Source organism: Sapajus apella, unplaced genomic scaffold, assembly GCF_009761245.1.
Source record: "Sapajus apella isolate SASKATOON/1434 unplaced genomic scaffold, GSC_monkey_1.0 scaffold2, whole genome shotgun sequence".
Classification (NCBI taxonomy): Eukaryota; Metazoa; Chordata; class Mammalia; order Primates; family Cebidae; genus Sapajus; species Sapajus apella.
In genome coordinates this window covers 85,990,183-86,006,183 of record NW_022436942.1, presented here as the reverse complement: position 1 = coordinate 86,006,183, position 16,001 = coordinate 85,990,183, and positions in this window count along the sequence as shown.

The following is a 16,001-nucleotide window of genomic DNA, read 5'->3' as shown; positions in this document are numbered from 1 at the left end:
TATTCTATGCTTTTGCATATTTTCTCTTCCCTTGTTATGTGTGTTTGTTTTTATAAATAATAATTTTTATTGCCTGTTTTCTCTTTCTTCCCTTTATTACTTTACACATAAATTATATGCTATGGTTATACAATGAAGCTTTCAGGTAACACAATAGTCAGTGGGACTCTAACTAAATTTGAGAAGTAACTAATGCAACCAGTGATGATGCAATTACTTGGGGCCTGTTTTTCCCCATGTTAGGGAAGGGAGGGACTGCATATCATGTATAAAGGTCGTATGTAAAAGAGGGTCAGGAACTCAGAAGGGTGGAAAGCAATCTGAAGGCTGGGCATGGTGGCTTACACCCATAATCCCACTACTTTGGGAGGCTGAGGCGGGTGGATCACGAGGTCAGGAGTTCCAGACCAGCCTGACCAACATAGTGAAACCCTGTCTCTACTGAAAATATAAAAATTAGCTGGGTGTGGTGGTGCATGCCTGTAATCACAGCTACTCAGGAGGCTGAGACAGAAGAATCACTTGAACTGGGGAGGCAGAGGTTGTAGTGAGCCGAGATTCCACCACTGCACTCCAGCTTGGGCGAGTTAGACTCCGTCTTGAAAAAAAAAATCAAAAGCAATCTGAAGAATATGGTAATCACAGAGGCGGGGAGCAGGCACTACCTCTGGGACTGAAGGGGCGTGCCAAAGACAGAACAGACTTGGGAAAGGGCCGTCTCCAAGTTCAAGATCGGACTCTGGAAAGGATGTGTCTCTGGGCCCAGGTAGAGAGGTTCAGTGAGGTATAGCAGGCTGGGCCTGGCAAGCAAGAAAGCACCCACTGCGGCATCAGCAAAACTTGCTGGAGGATGTGCTATGAAGCCCCATGCACCATGGCAAAGAAGCTGCCCATTGGAAGAGAGTGGCCTGGTGACTGCTTCCTTTTGGGAATAAGGAGAGTATTGGGAGCAGGAGGAGACATACAATCCTTTTGCAGGTTGTTCCAGCTAACAAATGTGCAGTATTTACAAACTTCAGTCACAGTATTACAAAGGGAATAAAAAATGGATGGGTTTGGAACTGAAAGTCAAGAACTTGGTAGCTGATACAGTCTCATCTTTGGTAAGCCAGCTTCCCATCTACATGTATTTTGACTTCTTTCAAACCATGACAGAATGATTCTATGCTTCCATCTACTGATCATTCAGAACATAATTGGAGGGAAGATAACTTGTTTTTTTTTTTTTTTTTTTGAGAAGAAGTCTCTGTTGCCCACGCTAGAGTACAGTGGTGCGATCTTGGCTCATTGCAACCTCCGCCTCCCAGGTTCAAGCAGTTCTCCTGTCTCAACCTCCCGAGTAGCTGGGACTACAGGTGCTCGCCACCATGCCCACTAATTTTTGTATTTTCAGTAGTGATGGGGCTTCACCATATTGGCCAGGCTGGTCTCAAACTCCTGATCTTGTGATCTGCCCTCCTCAGCCTCCCAAAGTGCTGGGATTACAGACGTGAGCCATCACGCCCAGCCCAATAACTTGCTATTATCTGCCTCCCGAGACAATGCAATAAAAGAAGTACAAGCCCACCTATAATCTACCCCTCCCTCTAATACAATTGCACCTCAATATTTAAAAAATTCAGTTTACAGAAAACATGGGGATGTAAGAATACATTAAAGATGCCATGATAACATAATCTGCTTCTGTTGAGGGCCCTCAAGACCACCCTACACCTGGAGTGTTCCTAGAACGTTTCATAGGGCTAGCAGATGGTTGCGCTCATGACTAAGATTTGTAAGAAGGATGTGATAAGAATACACACTGGATCCCAGGGGACAAAGACACTGGCAAGATCTGCAGGGATTTTCACGTCAGCTTCAGGTGCTCTCTCCCTCTCATGAGGGCCTTAGAATCCATTCTTCTCCTGCCTATGAAAATGTAGAAACAAGTGGCCATGTTTCTCCCCAAGGAAGCTCATCGGGGACTCACCACTGTAGGTTTCTTGGGAGCTGGTCACATAAAGATCTTCTGCCAGGCACATACCAAGATGCTAGACTCCCGGAAGAAAAGCAGGTGTTCCGAATAAATCATAATGTTTGAGTGGTCCAGGCATAGTGAGCTAGTCTTACCATGGAATGGCAGGCACAGCCCCCAAATCCAAATTCCTAGACATCAACCAAGGGCCAACTTGAAAAAGCACCTTTCTTTTTATTTTTTTATTTTTTATTTTTATTGCATTTTAGGTTTTGGGACACATGTAAAGAACATGCAAGATTGTTGCATAGGTACACACATGGCAGTGTGACGTGCTGCCTACCTCCCCATCACCCGTACCTGGCATTTCTCCCCATGCTATCTCTCCCCAGCTCCCCACTCCCCCGCTGTCCCTCCCCTATTTCCCCCAACAGACCCCAGTGTGTGATGCTCCCCTCCCTGTGTCCATGTGTTCTCATTGTTCAACACCCGCCTATGAGTGAGAACATCTGGTGTTTGATCTTCTGCTCTTGTGTCAGTTTGCTGAGAATGATGGTTTCCAGGCTCATCCATGTCCCTACAAAGGACACGAACTCATCATTTTTGATGGCTGCATAATATTCCATGGTGTATATGTGCCACATTTTCCATAGTGAGTAGTCTCCATCCTGCTATGCTCTTTTCTGCACACAGCCCAATGGAGAATCTGGAAAATTCTATTGGAAAATTATTTTTATAAAAAACAAATAAGTGGCATGAATAAAGAAGAAAAGTACAAGAAACTCTAAAAACTTAAAAGAGATTTATGGGAAAACACCAACAAAGAAAATATCTGGATCTTACTTTGCTTGGACCTTAATTTAAATGAACTCTAAGCAGACATTTTTAAGGTAGCAGGGAAGTATGAAGATAGATTGGTATTGAACAATATCAAATGAATATTGGTGAATCTGATGGCATTATGTGCAATCATGTGTCTTAGTTACTTAAAAGAAGTCTTTATTAGCAATATGTACTGCCATATTTACAGACAAAATTACTTAAAGCTTGGGAATAAAAAAATAATAATCTTGCTATGTTGGTGATAATAATGAGAAGTATTAGTGGAGATAAAACAAATTAAGCAAAGTATTGATAATAGTGGAAAACTTTTTTTTTTCTTTTTTCAGATGGAGTCTCACTCTTTCTCCCAGGCTGGTGTGCAATGGCCCAATCTCGGGTCACTGAAACCTCTGCCTCCCGGGTTCAAGTGATTTTCCTGCCTCAGCCTTCCAAGTAGCTAGGAATACAGGCCTGGGCCACCATGCCTGGCTAATTTTTGTATTTTTAGTAGAGACAGGGCCTCAACATGTTGGCCAGGCTGATCTCGAACTCCTGATCTCATGATCCGCCCACCTCTGCCTCCCAAAGTGCTGGGATTACAGGTGTAAGCCACCGCACCCAGCTTAGTTGTAGAAAATCTTCAAGGAATACATGGAAATTAGTCATGCCATTCTTTCTATCTTTATTCATGTTTGAAAAGTTCCATATTTTAATAGGCTTATGTAAATAAAGATATATTTTGTTCTTTATATGTGTAGGCCAGATAACCCACAATTAACCAAAAATGTGAAAGCAAAAATATCGGGGTGACAAGAAAATGTTCGCTTTTCATGAAGAAGTTACCTGTAGATCAAAAAGTAGAGTAAACACAGTCTGTCTCCTGGCATTTGCAGGCATGTTTTTGACAGGAGCGAGAAATCTGATCTTTACGAATGGTATCATTTTACCACCCCTTCTCTTTGTACTAGCTTACTGGTAAAGGTTAATTGATTTACCTTTTCAAGAATTTCTTTCTAGATATATGCCTCTGTGTCTTCTATTTTTTTTTAAAGAAACAATATACAGAAAAGTGAAAATTAGTTGTAGCTTTAAGATAATAATTCAGATTTTTGTCAGCCTGTGTGTTTTCATCTGAACTCACTTGACTTAAGCTTTTAATTGGAGCGTTGTTTCGAATAGGATCAGGAACATATGGCAAATTAGGTCAGGTGCAGTGGCTCATGCTCATAATCCCAGCACTTAGGGAGGCCAAGGCAGGCAGATCACTTAAGATCAGCCTGGCCAACATGGTGAAACCCTGTCTCCACTAAAAACTCAAAAGTAACTGAGTGTGGTGGCACATACCTGTAATCCCAGCTACTAAGGAGGCTGAATCAGGAGAAACGCTTGAATCTGGGAGGCGGAAGTCGCAGTGCACCTAGATCGCGCCACTGCACTCCAGCCTGGGTGACAGAGTGAAATGCTGTCTCAAAAATAAATTAATTAATAAAAAAGAACATATGGGCAATTGATCTGGGACAGCTCTCCTTCACTTGCCTCCCTATCCCTAATCAATTTTCACTACCTGTTTTACCAACCAATTAAAATACAGCTCCCATTCAATAATATTTGGTTCCTCCTCATGTTCAGCCCAGATATCAGCACTGGGTCTTCAAGGTTATCAGGCAGTTAGATGTACAAAGACATCCCAGCTTATTGAAAGAGGGATCTGCAAATAAACAGCAACAGCAATGCACTATTGGGATCTTCTCATAAAGTTGACTGGAGAGAAGGGAATAAGAGATAAAGAGAAAGATGGCTAAGTTCTATGAGCAGGAAAGAAGCAGAGTATCAACAGTGTAGAGAAGGGAAAGGTTGAGCGCAATTTTTCTCTGAAACAAATTTGGGTATCTTAGCCCAGAATAGAATTCCATTGAAAGGACAATAATATTGATCACGACATCAACAGTAAAGAGAAAAAGCAGGCTTTGGGAAATGCAGACACTGAATAGGAGCTAAGAAGAAGTACTTGTTGCCACAGCAACACATGGATAAAGCAGCTCCAACTGTTTTCAGCCTTCCCAACTCAAGATTTACATTTCTGAGGAGAGCATGTGCATGGCCCAGATTGCTCCTTACCCCTCAGCCAAGAGAGCATTGGGCATTTTGATTGGCAGTCCCAGGAAGTTAGTACATATGACAGGGTTGGGGTGGAGGGGAGGATGAGTGCTGAGCAGGTAAATGCAACACATGTCCCCACGGTCAACACAGCTGATTACGCATGGATGAAGATGAAAAGTGGCAACCCAGGCAGCCAGAGCTGTATAAACCATGACAGAGCCACGAGGGACTGATGGCCTATAAATGGAACAAGCTCCATGGAACAGACTGTGAAGTGTACTCAATTTTGGATTGCTTTTTGATTACCTCATCCTCAAACATTGCTCTGATAGGTCTGGCCTGGATTACAGATACATCTCCGAAGCCATTATTGAGGGTGTGTAAATGTATTTTTTCTTGGCTGCAGAAAGGTCAGGGACAGAGAGCCACAGAGTTGACTCAGCCTCACTGGAAGGACATAGAGTGTGAGTGAAAAAAGAGTTCATCTTTAGAGTAAAGCTGGGGGCTCTTAGCAGAAGCAGAAATGGAACTCAGAGGAAGAAACAAACAGGACATCTAATTCTCCCATTGGTTCTCAAAATACGCTCTTCCTAGGACATAGGAGGATAAAACACTGCCCTCCCCATTTAAGAGATGAGGAAATTGAAGCAAGTACAAATGGATATTCCCTCATTCCCACAGCTACTACAAGGTGGAGCTCAGACTAAACCCTCAATCTCACGACTTCTGGGCTGGTGTAGCCTCTATTGATCTCTGTGTGGAAGAGTATTTGTGCAGCCAATCCTCTGAGAAGTTTCAGAGGTAACTCTAAACTCTACCTAGTGTTACTGTACCCCAAGCCTTCCAAAAAGAAATAGAAATAGAAATTGAACGTTCCTCTGGGTCCCAAAATGAGACCCCTGACTCTCGGACAGAAACAGCAACTGCCTGGGTAACAAGGAGGAAAAAAACCAACTGATACAAATAACTGCCTGCTCCATTCAAGAACATCACTTCTGTTGATTCATTCGGGCAAAAGAGAAGGTCAGTTTCTGGAAATCCAGTTGCACTTTGGAGTGCTCTACCCACTTCGTCATGCACCTAAATCTATACAGGGCTTCACATTGTTATTCTGGTCATGAATCAAAACACAGAAAAAAAGGAAAACTCTAACCATCCAATCCTGCCTGTAACACGTGTGAGCCATTGTCCCTTGGGCTCATTAAATACATTCTTGAAGCCTCACTGTCCTCATTTGCCAAAGGGGATGACAATAGAAAGTGTCTCAGCTGCTGTTGAGAAACCCATGCAATAATGTACATGAAATCCTGAACACAGCACCTGACATAGGCAAATGCTCAATAATGTTGGTTACTATTATTAGTGCTGTATCTACTACTAATGATCAGAAACCATCCCAAGACTCCAGACTAAGACACTGCTTAATTATGGCAAGTCTACACATGAAATATTTGGGGCATTTATGAATGTGTTTATAAATAATATGGAATAAGAACACAGAAAAAGTTTATAGTTAATACTGACCGAAGGGAGCAGAATTCAAAACTGTATACCAACATGAATAGGATACAATTAAAATATGCAGGGGGAAGTGAAGGAAATGGAATAACATGTCCACTGTCAATAGATTGGTCGAGTCATTTTTCTACCCTCTGTTTTTACTGTATCTTTATATCTTTAAGTGTTGCTATGATAAGGTTTATTTTCATGACAAGAAAAGGTTTTATTATTTTACAAAGATGTACGTTCTCTTATATTTCAATTGCTAATTCATTATGCACTGGGAAAAAATGCAACTCACTTTGGGAAGGCTTCCCTCCTTCATCTACAAAGAAAGAGGAGGAAACTCATTCGTTGAAATGGCTCTTTACAAGCTCTTTCTCCTTGTATTCCGGGCCAAGTGATAAGGCAGCTACTTAGGATTCAGGAGTAGCATCATGAGCTATTTCCCCAGAGAACCAGAGACAAAATTTCTACATCAATTTCCAGTCCATGAATCTAAGATTCCATAATTACGCCTGTGAAAGAGTTTTGGGGGGAAAGTACATCAAAATGATATCTGAAGTAAGCATTTACAATGGAAAATGGAGAAAATATTATCTAGGGATTGGGAAAGCATAGGGTGGGGAAAGCTAACCCCACTCTAATTCCCATCAGTGTGTCCTCCCCATGGTGTAACTGCATCTGTGTGCCAATGAGTATAATAAATAGAAAAATAAATAATAGATGCACAGATATAAAGTCAGGGAAGCAGACAGAAGGAGACCTCTCTCATCATAGATTTTCTTAAATGAGTCAGTTCCCACCAGTCCTGAAATTATAAAGTTCTCTGCAGTTTTAACTTGCAAGTAAGTATAGCTTGAAAACCCACATAACACATATGCCTCTTCAGGGAATTACTAAGGAGTGTACATCATGAATACATAAAAACCAGGGCCAATTGGACCTGTGTTCCACTGGACTTTAAGGAAACCTCAGATCTGAGCAAATAAAAGTTAATGTGCTACCAAGAGTCATCTTGCTCACAAGCCAGTCTCAGTTAAATAAAGGCTGTTTTTCTTGAGCTGAATTAAGGGTACTGGCAGCTAGGACTGAACGAAGGAAACAGCTACCATTTATAGGAGCTCACTGGATTTGGCTCATGATCTAAAGATTTAACCTGCATCGTCAATGAGATCTTCACAAAAGTCTGATGTGTGTAGGTGATTGCATGTGTGTGTGGGGAGCATTATCATCCCTGTTTCACAGACAAAATATTGAATGTAGAGAGGTAAATTCAGTAACCTGAGATAACAACAGAAACTAGAATATAACTGAGGCTAACCTTCTCCTAACTCTATGCTACTCAACCCTATACTGATACTCTCATGTATTCTCCAAATTCCATTTATTCCACCAAGATTCCATTTTACACTTACTAAATATAAGCAATATTTTTTTTACACTCATTTGCTTTGAGATACTGCCATGAAACAGTATCCCTGGGGACAGACCGTATTCTGTCAGAGCAAAGGCAGTGCACTGGTGGTTATCTGGCCCAATGCCATCTGCAACAGAACGTTAAAAATTTAAAATTAATATTCAACATGTAAAAATAAAATATTTTACAAAAAATGTCAATGTCTAGCTTCCTGTGAAGTGTTAGAAGTTTTGTGAATACCAGAAATACATTCCATTTGGCAAAGATAACCCAGGCCCTTTATAGCCTTTCTTCCTACCTGCACCCCAACCTGAGAACCTACAGGGATGCATCCTAAAACCAGGGTCCAGATGGGAGGCTGCTCACTCTCTGAGTCCCCTGACTGCACGGAAAACTTATACAAAATTCCTCCATCCAAAGACATCTGAGAACCTTCACTGCAGTCCAAAGGCATCTGAGAACCTTCACTGCACCCCAAAGGCATCTGAGAACCTTCACTGCAGCCCAAAGGCACCTGAGGACCTTCACTGCAGTCCATTGTTTCCCACAGTAATAGTCAACATTTACTTAACAGTAACCGTGTGCCAATACTATTTCATAGAATCTTCACAAAACCCCCATGAGATGGTAAATACTATGATCTACTTAAATGTGAGAAATAATAGTAGTTTTTCTCATGACACTGGAAAGGATCCACTTAGATGATACATTATTTTTGCTCCAGAATTTTTCTCAACTTTGATTCAATAAGAACTCAGCATCCATTGTCTCTAATTTTCCACAAACTCACTGAGCTATACTTTGTTACTGTTGTTATCTTCTTGAGCAAGTATCAGAATCTGTGGCTTTAGGAAGAGGGAAAATGAGGAGAAACTCTAATCTACTTGAGTCTAAAATATCAGTGGATAGGGACAGAGCATTTGACAATGTGGAAAAGGCAAATAAATTCATTCTGGTCATAAAAATGTCATTATTTGCTTTTACTTGAAAATGGCTCTTCAGACCGTCCAATGTAAAACAAAGAGACTTTATCTTTAATGGTTTCTGCCAGAGACAATATGGTGTGAGGTACAAATGATGAATTCCTCCCAGTATATCAACCAAGTGAATGCCCATCAGACAGGGAGGCAGGGGTCCTGGTAATACACTATGTGGAAGAATGGGGAAAATTCATGGAGGACGTGATTGGAATCAGCGGATTTAAATTTTATCTCAATCCCCCCACATCTTATAGTCCTAGGCATGTTTATTCTCTATTTTACCCAAAAGATACCAACTTTATATCAGCTAACCAATTAATTTACACATTAAAAGTTCTATATAACCTCCTAAAGATGAGTCCCATACAATGAGTATCTCTTCTTTCCTAGCCCCTGTTGTAAGTACTTAGGATATTAGGTTATGTGAGTCTCAAATACCCAATGAACTGAGGACTCCTAATATGGCAGGTAAAGCAAAATCATACAGGTTTTCATTTTTCTACATGTAATCTAATTTCTATATGTTCTTTCATTTGATTCTTTTTTTTTTTTTCCAAGATGGAACCTCGCTCTGTCGCCCAGGCTGGAGTGCAGTGGAGTGACCTCTGCTCACTGTAACCTCTGCATATCACGTGCAAGTGATTCTCCTGCCTCAGCCTCTCTAGTAGCTGGGACTACACATGCCCACCACCATGCCTAGTTAATTTTTGTATTTTTTTAGTAGAGAGGGGGTTTCACCATATTGGCCAGGCTGGTCTCTAACTCCTGACCTCAAGTCATCCACCATCCTTGGCCTTCCAATGTGCTGGGATTATAGGTTTGAGTCACCGTGCCTGGCCATTTGATTCTTACAACAACTTGGAAAGTAGGCCTGGCAAATATTATAATCACAATGTTAGATAATGTTATGCTGGTTTTAGAAAGAAGGGAACTGGGGCTCCACAGGGTAGTTAGAAGCCTTGCTGCTGAAGTTCTGGTGCATTTGCTTCTATTCAGTGTCTTTGTTAACCATCTGAACAAACACAGTTGGCTTCAATGTTGAAGGTGTCTCATCATGCACCTACGCTGCCACAGACAACATGGTGCACCTTGACCTGAGCTCAGAATTGCAGATATATTAAAATGTTTTAGTCTTTAAAGGCAACTGTATTTCCTATGGAAGAGACTACTCATTTTCTCCCTATGCATTTCCTCCTAAGAATAGAGTTTGTGTTTTTTGACTTCATAGCTAGCTGTTTAGAATAAAGTGTACATTACCCAGCACACCCTGGGACAAGGGAATGTCAGGTGCCTTAATCTTAGCCAATGGGATGAAAGCAGAAGTGTCACATGACAGCTTCCAAGGTATAGCAAGATTATGCTCCTCTTTTGGACTGTAACGTAGTTCTTTATTTGTCTTCTCCTATGTACTTTAATGTAGAGGTGGTGTCTGTAGCTGATGCTACCATCTTGCTAATGAGATGAGAGGAATGGGGATCAACAGCAGAGCAACAATCTGGAAGAAGCCTGGGCTCCTGAAGACCTTCTAGGTCCAAACCACTATTCCAGCTTCAGACCCCTTTCTTAGGATGTTTCCATGAGATAAAACAAATTTCTCTCTCATATAAGCAACTATATTTTAGCCTGTAATTCAAAATGAACACTATTCTTAACTCATAAAGTTTTCAGACAAAACATTGAGACCCACGTACTAAATATTGCATGTTTTGAATTTGAGAATGAACAAAACATATCGGTGCCATTAACTGGACACGACACACCTTAATGAGGTTCTTTAATATACTTAAAAAACGTATTTAGCCAATATCTCACCCTTTTAATATAATGTTACTGTTCATTTTTGTGTTTTAGGAGTGCAACAGTTGACCCTACTTTATTCCTCTCTGATTTTGGAACCAATTGAAATAAAAATAGAGGCATGTTTATGTTAAAATATGACAAACATAGCAGTTTTATTGCTCCTAATGCTGGTTTGATAGACATGGTTGGGTCTTTAGTAAAATTATCCTCTTACATGTACTCCATAGGTACAGATCTTCTTTCAGTCCATTCGTACAGAGGACCAGGACCACCTCTCCATTTGTCAAACACAGAGAACCCAGGAACCTCTCAAGTAAGTCACACATGACCACAATTTTCACATATTAACCTTCCTGGTTAGAGAAAGGAGAATAGATACTGTGACCATCCTGCCTTCTCCACAGTTCCCTAACCTCCCTCCAGGGTGAACAAGTAAACTGGGGAAGGGGTTCGGTTTTATTCCAACAATCCCAGAAAGTGAGAGGCTTCTACGTCATGGTCTCCAGCTGGAACAAGTGGAAAGGAAGATAAGAGACCTCCTGCTGCTCAACACAAAGAAGGAACTTTGCAGCTAAGGATGGACGACATGGGGAAGTGACGGCTTCCAACCTGACACAAGGTGGAAAGAAGTGATAAACTAGATGATGAGGGAAGTCATTCAGGTAAAACAAATTACAGCGTGAGGTTTCGTTGAACACACCCACAAGGAATATGGGGCTTGATTGCAGGCTTCTCGTTCAATCATGTTATTATTGAAAACATTATCATGATTGCCGTAATTGTAGTGGTAACCCACTTTATTCATTTATTATGACATTCCTGAAACCAAAGCATCAATGGGCACTATTCTAATGCAACATTTACCTGTCATTGTTCTACGGTACCTGTCCCTGTTTTGATGTGGTGTCAGTGTCTGTTTAGGTTACATTGTGTACATTGTGCCTATATTCCCTGTCACCAGCACCCTCCCATGCTCAGTGCTTCTTATCGACATGCACAAGTATTTCTCTGGGAAAAGGACTGTGGATAATACAAAAGGAATGTCTACCAGAGAAACAGATGAGCTTAGCTAATGAAGGAAATGACAATTGGAGCCGTAATGAGCTACTGTATCATAAATGAGCATAAATTATTTTGTCAGTGCTATTTACAATTTTACATGGTGCAGAGCTTTGCAATTATGTCTATTCAATTATGCCATTCAAGGGATCTTTCAATAAGGATCCTTCTCTGTGGCCAAACAATGCATTTGGAAGCTTCTGTTGTACGTGGGATTCAAATCTCGCCATGCAAGAGTCCATTGCTGTAGATTCAGAAGAAAACTCTTGGCTAAATATCAAAATACTAGCAAAATTCTTGAAGGAGAAATTTTCAATTGTTTAGGAATAAAATGTAATGAATATGACCTCTCTCTATGACTGTGGAAATACTGAGTTGAATTCCAAATATCATGGCGGTCAGGTCAGTGTATTACTAACAATGACAACAACAAACAATGCAAACAGGAAAAAAATAGAAACAAAACATAATCAGAAAATTTTACAAAGGTTAAAAGCCCTTCTGAGAGGTTTCTTTCATAGAATACATAAATACTTTCTTATGCTTGTTAAAAAGACTGTAATATTATAATTATTCATAAATAGAATTAGAAATATAATCTCAATATCATAAAATATCTAGTCAATGTTAAAATTTCCTTGCATGTCTGAGCCTTTTTTAAACTTCTAATATAGCATTTGTACATGTTTTATTTTTTACCATAGATAAGCATGGCAGACTTCCAATCTACTTTCTTTACACCAAACTTAACAAATCCCATAATTACATTCATCCTTGTACAAGTCACAGCTGCCCACCTCCTCATGACAGAGCTTGGTTTTCTGTAGGAGTCAAGCTAAATAACCCAATTGCTGAGACAAAACCAGGCTTAGCTTGGCTTAAAAATTGAATTGTGCTACCAACCTAGTGGAAAGTTCCATTATTGGATTGGAAGAAACACATTGACCTTTTTGGAAAATGAAAGTGACTATTAAGCTTCTAGTTACAGTAGTGCAGGTCAGAACCACAGCCACTGAGGCAAGAAAGTAAATGCTAGCATCTACTTACCCTATAGAACTTCCAAGGCAACATTGGGCTTGTTTTACATCTGACTCCTGCCCTACACGCGGATACCCTGAGCCTTTGGTCATAAATACAACTGCACATACTGACTCATGATTTCAGATGGTTTCAGGAAAGACTGTCAAGCAAAAGTTGTACTTGGGGAAATTCCTGGCAGAATAACAAATGTAGAAATGCCTAACTACTTTTGGGATGTAAATTGATCTACCTATGTCATCAGTGAATCTTCATGCATTCTTTGCATTGATCGGGTAAAATTTACTAGAAATAAAAATAACACATACAAAAACATCTTCAAATGTTCTCTATATTCATTGATTATTTTTTTGAATTTACATGCTTCAAACCTCACCTATAAACTGTCTTTTTAAAATGTGTTCAGGCAGTAAATACACATACCATATACCTATGTCCATTTTGTCTCTGAAACTAACCAAGGTTATTCTTGCCTCAGGACTTTTCCTTGCTGGATCCTGTGCCTGCAGCTCCTGCTCTTGGCCTATCTTAGTTACATCTTCCCTCCTTAGAGGACAGCACCCTCATGTCTTCATCTGGGGAGCTTCCCCTAACTTGCTGTCTCAGGTAGCTCCATCACTCCCATTCCAGTCTCCCTCCATCAAATTACTCATTTATTATCTTCATAGCATTTTATCATAACCTAAACATTGTGTTTGTTTATTTCTTTTCTTGCATACTGTCTGAATCCTTCATTGCATGTGACCATCATGAGGGCAGGGAAGTGACTCACATTCACCATGGGATCCCCGGGTCTTAGACCAAAGCCTGCCACATGTAGGTGCTTTTGAATGAATAAATGAAAGGATGGATGGATGGGCAGATAGATGGATGGATGGATGGATAGGTGGGTAGGTGGATGGGTGGGTGGATGAGTGGGGACATAAATGAATGGGTGGATAGATGCGTGGATGGAAGGATGGATGGATAAGTTGGTAGGTGAATGGACAGGTAGATGGTTGGGTACTCGGATGGATGAGTGGATAGATAGGTGGATGGATGAATGGTTGGATAAGTGGATGGATGGGTGAATGGATGGATGGATGGGTGTATTTGTGTAAGGATGGATGGATGGATGGATGGGTATACGTATGTATGTATGAATGAATTAGTGAGTGAGCGAATGAAGCACCTACAGAGAAAGTTCAAGAGATTTTACTCATACTGAATTTATATTTAGTACAACCAACATTTTAAAGAATTTCTGATAAATTTGTTACAAAAGAGTTAGATTTTTACTAGTGAATGGCCCAAAATAGTGGGTGATGACTCTAGATCTTTTATTTTCAAATGAGATTAGTCTAAAAATAACAATGACTTTAACTGGAAAGTAAGCCAGGGAAAGTTTAAAACATGCTTGATGTATATCAGGAGAACTCAAAGACTGAGTTATATAAAAATGATAGGGAATGAAGGCTCCTTCTCACCTCCCCTGCTCTGTCACTTGCATGTTTGTCCTCACATTGCTCATAGCAGCCAGGACGCTAAGAGTCTGGAATATCATAGTCGACCCCCTGCAGCAATCTGGTTACATTTGCTTTTAGGAGAGAGAAGTGATTGGAGTGTTCCAGCATCCTTAAAACTTGGCGCACATTCACCGGGTCTCCTCCAAATCCGTTGTGCTGCTTTGAACAATTACTCTCAGCCTTTTAAAAGTCCCCTGCCTTCAAGGTCACTGCAGAACAACCTCCTATAGACTGTTATTGTGTTCTGTTTTCATTGAAGATGGAAAAAACACAACTGCTATTACTGGAAATACGATCCTGATGACAAAATGGGCCAATTTCTTTTGGTGATGATTCTCTGATTCAATTGGCATCATCTTAAACTTGGACATATCACTGACCCTGCAGCAAAGCCTGTTCTTTGACAAGCTATTTTACAAGTAAAAAGCCTTAATGGACCTCTTTCAAAAACTTTGGTTCAGGGAAATTGGCACTGACTGAGGTAGAAACACCAAAAGTCATTGTTACATCATTTCAGAGGACAGAAGGTGTGATGGAAACCTCTCTTGCCTCTCCCACGTGGATATCAATGCATTCTCTCTGCAGTTTGCTCTTTCTCTTTTTAGCTCACAGAACAGTATGTGGAACTGGAACCTCACAAGCCATTGCTTCTTGCTCTGTGACTGCAGGTACCTGAGAATTGAACACAGGGTTGGAAGGAGGGATGGCTGGGGTTACTTTCCTGTCTGGTCTCAGAGCCTGGAAACCAGTGGGCTAGAGGCTGGCTGGCCGCATGCCTATTGTGCTGGGGTTTGTAAGTCTTTTTCTCCACGTCTCTTACCTCTCTGCATTTGGCTTCACAAGATCTGGCTTGCCTTCTCTCCAACATGGGCTGCTTTTGCCTGCCTGGAACAGAGTCTGGCTCAAATTGAGAGCTGCCCTCAGATTTCTAGGGTGGGATGAACCACAGGACAACAAGCTGGGGAAACTCAAGGAAATCAGGCAGACTTCGTTATGTACTAAGAGCTCTTGTGTTCTCTTTGGATTATTATAACTCAGATTATCAGTTAGCACAGCAAAGTCTCTACCAAAAAGAGAGACAGAAGCTGCCTACAATCCTACCTTCCACGATGATCAGGCCCCACATGCCCTGCAGATCTTCCCTGTTCACTCAGTATTATACTGAGCACAGAAATATATGCCAAATACAATAAGTACTAAGTTTACAAGAACATCCTATGGTATTGGTCAAAATATAGCTGACAGCAACATTAACAATAACAAAATTGACTCGAAAACCTGAAACAAAAATACATCTTTAAGTAACTAAATTTCAGTCATGTAACTCTGGTAATGGAAAACATTTGGATATTTTAAACACCTTTGTGACATTCCTACAACTATAACAAATGTATAAGGATATTCTTTGAGTCGACTCATCATTTTGGTAGAAATGAAAGGTTTACTTAGTCTCATTTGTATGTGCGTTTATCTGTTTCTAGCTTCAACTACTGAAATTACTACAAGGGATTAATTTTGGGGTTTTGATGCCAATACTTAATTATTTTGGCTTGCTGCTATCCTTGGTTTCTATAAGTTTGCACGTGGTGACCATCCCAGCCTCTGAGATGGTGATCAGTGACCCCTGCCTCAGCGTGTCCACTCCCTGTATAATCCCTTTGCCTTCAGCATGAGCTGAATTGAAGAACTCTCTTCCAATGAACCTAATTAGCCAAAGTAATGAGGCATCTGCTCTGAAATTAGGTTATTAAAAACCTATGGCTTTCATTAGGGTGTTGCTTCTTATTTCTTCTGGAGCAAAGCAGCTGTCATAAGGTAGCCCT